Source organism: Gavialis gangeticus, unplaced genomic scaffold, assembly GCF_001723915.1.
Source record: "Gavialis gangeticus isolate Ggan-Ray unplaced genomic scaffold, GavGan_comp1, whole genome shotgun sequence".
Lineage (NCBI taxonomy): Eukaryota > Metazoa > Chordata > Crocodylia > Gavialidae > Gavialis > Gavialis gangeticus.
This window is the reverse complement of record NW_017729022.1, coordinates 62210693-62218641: the sequence shown is the minus strand read 5'-3', so window position 1 is coordinate 62218641 and position 7949 is coordinate 62210693. Positions and strand designations below refer to the sequence as shown.

At 45.3% G+C, this 7949-nt stretch overlaps 1 protein-coding gene across 2 annotated transcripts in view; it reads left to right on the top strand.

Moving 5' to 3' along the window:
- The window catches only part of SYNGR1 (synaptogyrin 1), a 59664-nt gene that overhangs the window by 7899 nt on the left and 43816 nt on the right, over window positions 1–7949 (top strand). The window lies entirely within an intron of this gene.

Genomic DNA, 7949 nt, shown 5'->3' with positions numbered 1-7949 from the left:
CGGTTTTCTCCGTTGTGTGGGTGGGGGTAAGGGGTTTTTTTGTTTTTTTCCCCTCCCCCCCCCCCCCCCCAGCCTTGTTTCAGATCCCGGGGTTCCCCTTCTCCCCTTCAGGGCTATACTGTGCCATCACCCTGTGACATAAGGCATTCCAGTTTCTATAGCTAAAGCTATAGAAGGGAGTGATGTGGCTACCATCACACCTGGCTGCCTTTGATTCCCCGGCTCAAGTGGCTTTTACAGCTGTGTTGACTGAGAATGGCATTTGGCACAAGCCAGGAGCTGGATTTAGACACCTGACTTTCTAGCCATAGCAAGAGGCATTAATCAGTCTTCCACTAGAACCACCACTACATGATACTGTTTTATAGCTATTAAACAGTAACAAAAAATCATGTGTATTAAAATTATGCAGGGAAAGGGAATCTAAAGATGATGTCAATCATGGAATCTATCTGCAGATTCATTATGGAAACTATTGTATCCAGAGGCATAACTGTTAAGTTTTTCTCCCTGGCCCAGCATTTCTCAAACCTGGTAGGTTTATGCCCCACTCTTGTACTGCTCTGCTGTATTCACCACCTCTGCTTGCTACCAGTTGCCTCATGCTGCCAAGTACCAATGATTTCCTTTGGCAGTGGCAATGAGCAGTGGGGTAGTTTTGTGAAAAGAAAACTGATGGCTGCACTACAGGCAAACAAGGTTCTTTGGTTAGATATGATTATTTTATCAGACAATCTGAGTAGTTGGAAAAAAGTCCTTAGCAAGATTTTGGGTGCAATAACCGTTCTTCAAGCATAGGAAGTCTCTGCTGTCCTGATGGCTGCACTAAAGGATTTTTGCCCCCCCCCCCCCCGCTGTTGCTGCATCAACAGTGTGGTGCCCCTACACCTAGGCTGCAGGTCCTGCCACAACACAAACTGCCCAGGGAGTCTCTATTCTGGTGCCCCCCTCTAAGTCAGTGTCTGAGGCTGATGCCCTGCTGGAAACACCTAGTTATGCTACAGATTGTCTCTTCATAAGAAAATGTAATGCATACACCTCCAACATTATCATTCTCTGTTTGTTTCCTGGCATTGCTAGCCTACAGACCAGCTCTATAAAGCAGGTCATATCACTGGAAGATGAAGGCTGGCATGTCAACAACTTGTTCATGCGTGGGTTCCTGATAAGGCATCTCTTCACTCTGCTGGCAAAATAGATCTGAGTTGCAACTTGAACAGTTATTAATTAGGAACTGGAGGATAGGAGATAAATTATTAACTCCCCCTTGGCAGAGGGAAATCAGATAGGGCTGGAGTTAAGAAACTCTTAGGTCTGCCTAGACTTTAAATTGTGTTAGTACCTTTCTAAGTAGCCATTTTTTAAACCTGATTTGCTAAACAGCTGCTGAGATAGCTGCAGTTCTCCACATAGGCACTTTGCCCCTCATCCAGAGCAAGGGCTAATCACAAGATGGGCCCAAGTCACAGACCACCATAGGAAGAGCTGATGGGATGCAAATCAGAATTCCTGGCTAGCTCTGCTCACAACCAAGGCATGTGATTCATCAGCAAGCTGACAGCCAACCCCAGGCTGCTGCCCTGGTCTGTCAGTATATGGACAAGGAAAGAAATCCCAGACCTTCTGTTACAACCAAGAGACCAAAATACGCTGTTGCATCCACATGTTGATTCATGCAAACATGGATCATTATGGTGCCATGTCTACACCAGGTCTTAGAATTAAAAATAAAATCAATGCTAGCACTAATGCAGCTCTGTTTATGGAAATGATAATGGAAACTCTAGTATAGATACCGTACCATGCTGTAAAATGCTATCAGCATGCTGTAAAGAAAATGTCACAAGAAGTGCTATTTGTAGCAAGTGTAATGCCAATTTAAAATGTCCCCTATATGATCTGCATATGATTGGCATGGGGGTGGCAGTGTTATCCAGAGACTCCCAAATTCTTTTTTTCTTAATGTGTGAACAATTTCTTAGCCTTGGAAGAAATGTTTCTGTTGTAAGGTTTGGTAACACAAAGTTATGGGTAGAAGATCCTTTGTCATGGTCTCTGATAAGACTCAGTTCTTGAAGCAGAGATACTTGCTAGAAACCAGGCATTGATGTTGAGCTGAGATTCCTGACAGCACCTATGGCTGTATAACAATCCTATACTAGAACTGGGGTATACATAAATACAGCAAGTTTTATTTAGAATGTGCTGGGTTCTATATTACTGGTTTCTCTTCCACTGGGAACTTTGTCTTTAAGATCCCAGTATCTGCCATCCTGAGGCAAAGGACAAACACTCAAGGTCAGAATGGGTGTCAGTCAGGAAAACAGCCAACAATATAAATCAGACATTTCAGAGTTGTAACTCTTGGAATATTTCCAAACCACAACTGAAGTGCCTCAGTGATTAAAACATAATTTAAAGGCAAAACTTACTGAAAATATTCTATTTTTTTAAAGCATTGTGTATAAGAAAAGATATCAGTACCCCATCACTAATTAAATAAACACATATAGGAGTGTTGCTGTCCCCCAGCCACAAAAAATGTAGCATCACAGGAGTGTGGATAAAGATTCATGTGTTGGAGGAAAAAAATCCCCTAAAATCTTGATGAGGTTTAGATGTTGGGTTCAGGTGAGATTAAGGCAGTTTGGCTGATGAGGGTTAGCAAAAGGTAACAAGTACATCACACAGCTGGCTGCTGCCGCCTCACTGCTTCTGGCTCTGGGCTGGTCTCAGCTGCTTAACTTAGAAGGCAGATCAAATAATCAACTGGGAGGTCAGATAAGAGATCATCCCTGGGGGGAAATGTCTGTCTGGGGGAAGCAAGGCTGAGAAAAATATCTGCAGGAGGATGCCTGACATCTCAATGATCCTGGCCCAGCTTGATCCAGTCTTCCTAATCTTTGAAAGTTAAATCTTCAAAATAATCAGCTTTATGGCCTGCAATTCAAAATAACTATCTATCACCCACCTTCTCAGTCAGACAAATATACACTGAGAAATCAGTAGCATAATCAAATGGCCCAATGCCCTACCTGGTATAAATTGATTGACGTAAAGTAACACCTGTGATCAGTCTGGTCCAGTCAACCTGAGAGTCCAGGTTAGCTGAGAGCCTCCAGCCCAGCACAACCTTGGGATCTGAGAAATGAAACTCCCAATCAGGCATTAGCACAACCAGCAAGATACCTTGAGCCCATGACCCTAGTTCTTGCCTTATGCCACTACCCACAGCACTTGCTGTGGGGTACAGAGATTCTGTGCATTTCACAAGTAAACCAAGGCCAGTGAAGCTGAACAAGGTAATAGAGACTGTATAAAATAACTATAATTAACTTGTTAGGGGAAAATAAACAGCTGAACAAAGCCCAGCCCTGCAATGTTCAGATGCTAAATAGATTTGTAATGAGTAATAAGCCAATACATTCAGGTTGCTCAAGAGAGAAGAGGTTTGATTTACATCAGTTTTGATGCAGAGGGTTTCAGATCACCTGTCCCTGCACCAAGAAGGCTGCAGTGCCCTAGGATATTCACTCACAGGATAGGATAGGACAGGTGGTGTTTACCCACTAATCTCCCTGGGAATTTTGCCAAGGGAAGGAGCCTTTAAATTGTACTTGGGAGGTCTGCTCTCCTGCTAGTGAGGCTATGTGGGCATGTTCTATGTCAAGAAATAGGGCTGCTCTGCCAATACCCTGCTTTTGAGGTCATAATGGTTGAAAACAGCTCCCTGCCATGGAGTGGGAGCTGTGCGCACTTTGTGTTGGTGCAAAGCCAAATGGAATGTCTACTGCCAGGACTCTGGGCTGAGTTCTCACCTGTAACGTTGTGTAAGTGCTGCTTGCTGCTATTATATCAGGTTATTGCAAACACTAATTAAATAGTAAAAACCAAGGGATACATGGAGAGCCAAACTCTGCTGTCAAGTGCACTGAAGTACTTGAGAGCAGAATGGCACAGTGATGTGTAGTTGTTCTTCCATTATTCAGTGTTAAACTATTTAAGGAATGCACATGGAAATATTATACAGGATTAATAATCTTTTAGAGACCTTCTGTTCCTCCTCCGCAGCTCTGGCCTCTGCAGACCAAGTAAAACCCACAGGGAGAAACAGTGACAATCTGCATGAAGATCCCTTTACAGACTTCCCTGTCATAAGCTGGGATTTGCATCCTGGGGAGAAAGCATCAGGGCCCATCCCTGACCTGGCAAAGAACCTGCAGGGGATCCATCTTTGTGGAGGCCCACCACCCTGACACAAACTCTAGCCCCTAGTGGCACACATTTGACTCTTGAAGCCGACTTCAGTTATAACTCTGATACCAAGCACTCCTCTTCATCGTGGCTGTTCCCTAGGAAGCAGAGTAAAGACCGTGAAGGAGGTACCTTCTGCGCAGAGATCTTGAAGAATGATTCAGGATGTAGGCTGCTGCAAAAAGTGATCCAAGCTGTAGCAGCATCATCATTTCCATGGGAGTTAAGTGTGTTTCCAATGGAGCACTACTACAATATTCCTAGTAAAAAGAAATATGAGTTGGTGCATAGGTGTTATCTGGAGGACATGCTTCTTACTGCTGCACAGTAGATAAGTCACCCAGCCAACTTTCCTGCTTTTCACACCTAGCTGAATTCAGCAGCATGGAGCAAAGAACAATCACTGTCCTTCCTCCATGGTCACCCTCTGAAGCTGTTTTGCACAGTGTAAAGCCAACCAGTTCCAAACCAAGCAGAGCTGTCCATCCAAAATGCTGTGATGTTTCAAACGTTCATCTAGCATCACAATCTCCTTCTCTTTACCTGGGGACTTATCCTTAAATTCAGTGAATCTTATATTTCAGGTCAGTGATTCTCAACCTTTTTAAACAAAAGGCACACCTCAGAAAATGCCAGCGTTTAGCCATTTGTTGACTATGGAAAAATAGTAGAGCAATTCTTCTGTTGCAAAATAGTCAGAAAGATGATGGCAGGTCAGAGTGTTTTTGACACAATGGATTCCTATTTGAAACCTCTGGGTTTATCTTTTGAATCATGGGTAGGTGTTTGTACTCCTAATATTACCCAACACCCTACATCACCCTAGAAAGGATCTCATGGCACCCTGGTTTAGAGTCATTCTTCTGGACACTTGAAACTTTTGCAGCCTTTCCAAGTGCCTTCATAGCTGTCTTGGGGGTTTACTTAAATGCTTCCAGTAACCCACAAGTTGCTCCAAATTCAGTAACTGGGTAACACAGATCCCTGCATGTTCCATGGTTTGCCATACAGATGTGTATAGGAGTATATCTGCTTTGTACAGTTGTATGTCAGTTCTGCTCCCACTAATGTCAGGGCAAGTTTTGCCATTGTCTTTAGCAGCAACAAGACCAGCCCACTGTCAGAATGGATTTTGGTTACAGAATTTAAAGCAGACATTGCCCCTGTCTTGGTCCAGGTGGCACCTACTTGCTTGGATGTCCAGAACACATCTTGGTAATAAAGAGGCTAATATTGGCTGAATCAGCTGATAAAGTACCTCTGGGGCTAATCAAAATAGAAGACAGTTACCATCTTACCCTTCACATGACTCTTGCCTTCCCCCATGCAAAGCTAAGCAAACCTCTTACAATTTCACCCCCCTTCAACCAGGCACTCTTCATATTTGAAGAGGCAGAGCCTGCATATCTAAAGAAGCTAAATTAAACAACCCCTAGCTTGCTCACCTTCAGGGCACATTGCAACATCCATTTCCCCAGGCTTTTTATTGAGGTTGTGGGTTAACGCTGGACAATTCTCTTGATAAATGGGAGGTTTACTTTTGGTAGGCTGTGTTTGCATTTTTGTTGGTGTGGGCTCAGCCTGAACTATCTGTGGCAGATTGAATTGTGTGTTCACATGAGATTCTGGATTTATTCTGTACAGCAGGGAAAACTGATATCAAGGAATAAAAACAAATATTCCAGCAAACATGTATATGTAGGGGAGCAAGAATGAAAGGAAAACAGAGCTTTGATGGGTAAAAAAAGATGGCTGTGGTGTTTACCCCAGGTAATGCACACGGACTCCTGACACAGTTTCAGCTTCCTGGATTTGATAAAGCTGAAAAAATAAACATGTTAAAAACTAATTGGTAAAGGTAGTTACCCATGTCAGTCTGAAGTCAGGCAGATATAAACCTAATAAACTAAATCAGACATGCATCAGCTTTTGTAAGCAGTGAGTTTACTTCGTCAGATGCTGTGAAAGGACTGCAGGAAACAGAGCTTTTAAATAGAAAGCAGTGATTAGAATAGAGGGTACTGAATAGGGGAAGAAAAAGGAGGTGGCACTGCTGAGAAAGGCAAGGTGAACAAGAGAGAGAAAAACAAAGCAGTTAACCCACCAAGGGACAGAGGATTATAAAAGCTTCTGATTTCCAATATACCAGGGTAAATTAGGAGAAAGTCTACTGAAGCCAGTGGGAGTACTGTAAAATCAGTATGTGCAAAAAGGAGAATCAGGGCAAGTCTCATGTGGGCAAGTCAGAGCTGTGTCTAATTTGTTTCCCTTAATATTTTCTACCTCTCCAGTCCCCCCAATGGCAACAGTGGTGGGAATTCCAGTACAGATCAGCAGTGCTGCCAACTCTCATGGTGTTTTTGAATCTCATCGTATTTGATGTTTCTCTGAAAACCACAGTTCCTGAAGGCATGAGATGGCATGCAAATCTTAGCTACTGGTCTTTAAAAAGTGTATTTCTAGCCTTCATGGTTTCACAGAGATGTTTGAAAACATGAAGCACTGACCTAAAGGTCAGTAAAATATCCCACCCCCTATCATCTCACCATTTTAGGGGCTCACTTTTCATGCTGGACCAGCCACTGGCACATTCAGGACTCTTGTCATCTGAGCCTACTCAGAGGGAGTCAAAATGATGCTGTCCATGGACAGACCCCAGGTGCCAGTGCAACATAGGACTATTACCAGTTAACGCTGCCACTTTTTCCCCTTGGACCTGTAAGCCAGATGACATGGCTCTGTGGGGTGGTCAGGTCTATCGCCTGGAGGTTGAGCACTGGTATATACAGTGGAGATATGCACCTGAGCCGAGTGCCAGCACATTGTGGTTGTTAAAAGCCCAAGAGTGTGCTGCAAACACCCACCATCCTTTTTTTTGACTCCAGTTCTAACAGGGATGGTTCCCACCCGCCCTGGCTGCCTGAGCTGTGTCAGACCCAGCACCAGGTCTGCAACTCCATCAAAACAGATTCCTCCGAGCTGCCAGTTGGCTGCTCTGCAGCTCAGACTTGCCAGAGCGGGAAACATCACTAGCTACTTCCCTCCTGCCCAAAGCAGGATCCAGGGCTGGAGGCTGCAAGGGGCAGGGGGCTGTGATTATTCCTAGCAGCCATGGTTCTCTGAGTAAACCTGGTATCTTGTATTAGACCAGCTCAAATAGTTGGAAAAATTTGGCCTAGCAGCCACTGCACTCCCCTTCCTGCTCCTTTATGCCACTGCTGCCAAAGGCCAGCCACAGTCTGCTCCTTAGTCAAAGCTGCTCTTTCCACAGTGAAAGGCCGTGAGGAATGAGCTGAGTGAAGAGTGAGAATTTCAGCTCCCTCAAGTGCTCTGGGAGGCTGAAGGTGGCTCCTGAACATGGAGCCGGGAACGACGAACCCTCTTGGGCCTCGGGAAGCCTGACCCCTCCCTTTGTCTCCAGGCAGGGCCCTGCCACCCCAGAGGGCACACAGACACCCTTGGCCAGCGTCCTGGCCAGTGACCTGCAGGGAGGGAGGTAGCGGGGGGCTCTCAGAGCACCAGACACCCCCTCCTCATGTTTGCAGCCCCTGCATAGGGCAGGCCCACCTCACCCGAGGGGAGTGGCGCGGGGAGAAGGGGGTGAAGCCAAGTGGGAGCCCCACTGCCAGGTGGAGGAGAAGGAGGCGGCGGCAGCGGCCGCGCGCAGCCAGGCGAACCCCAGCCCAGCGCGGGCC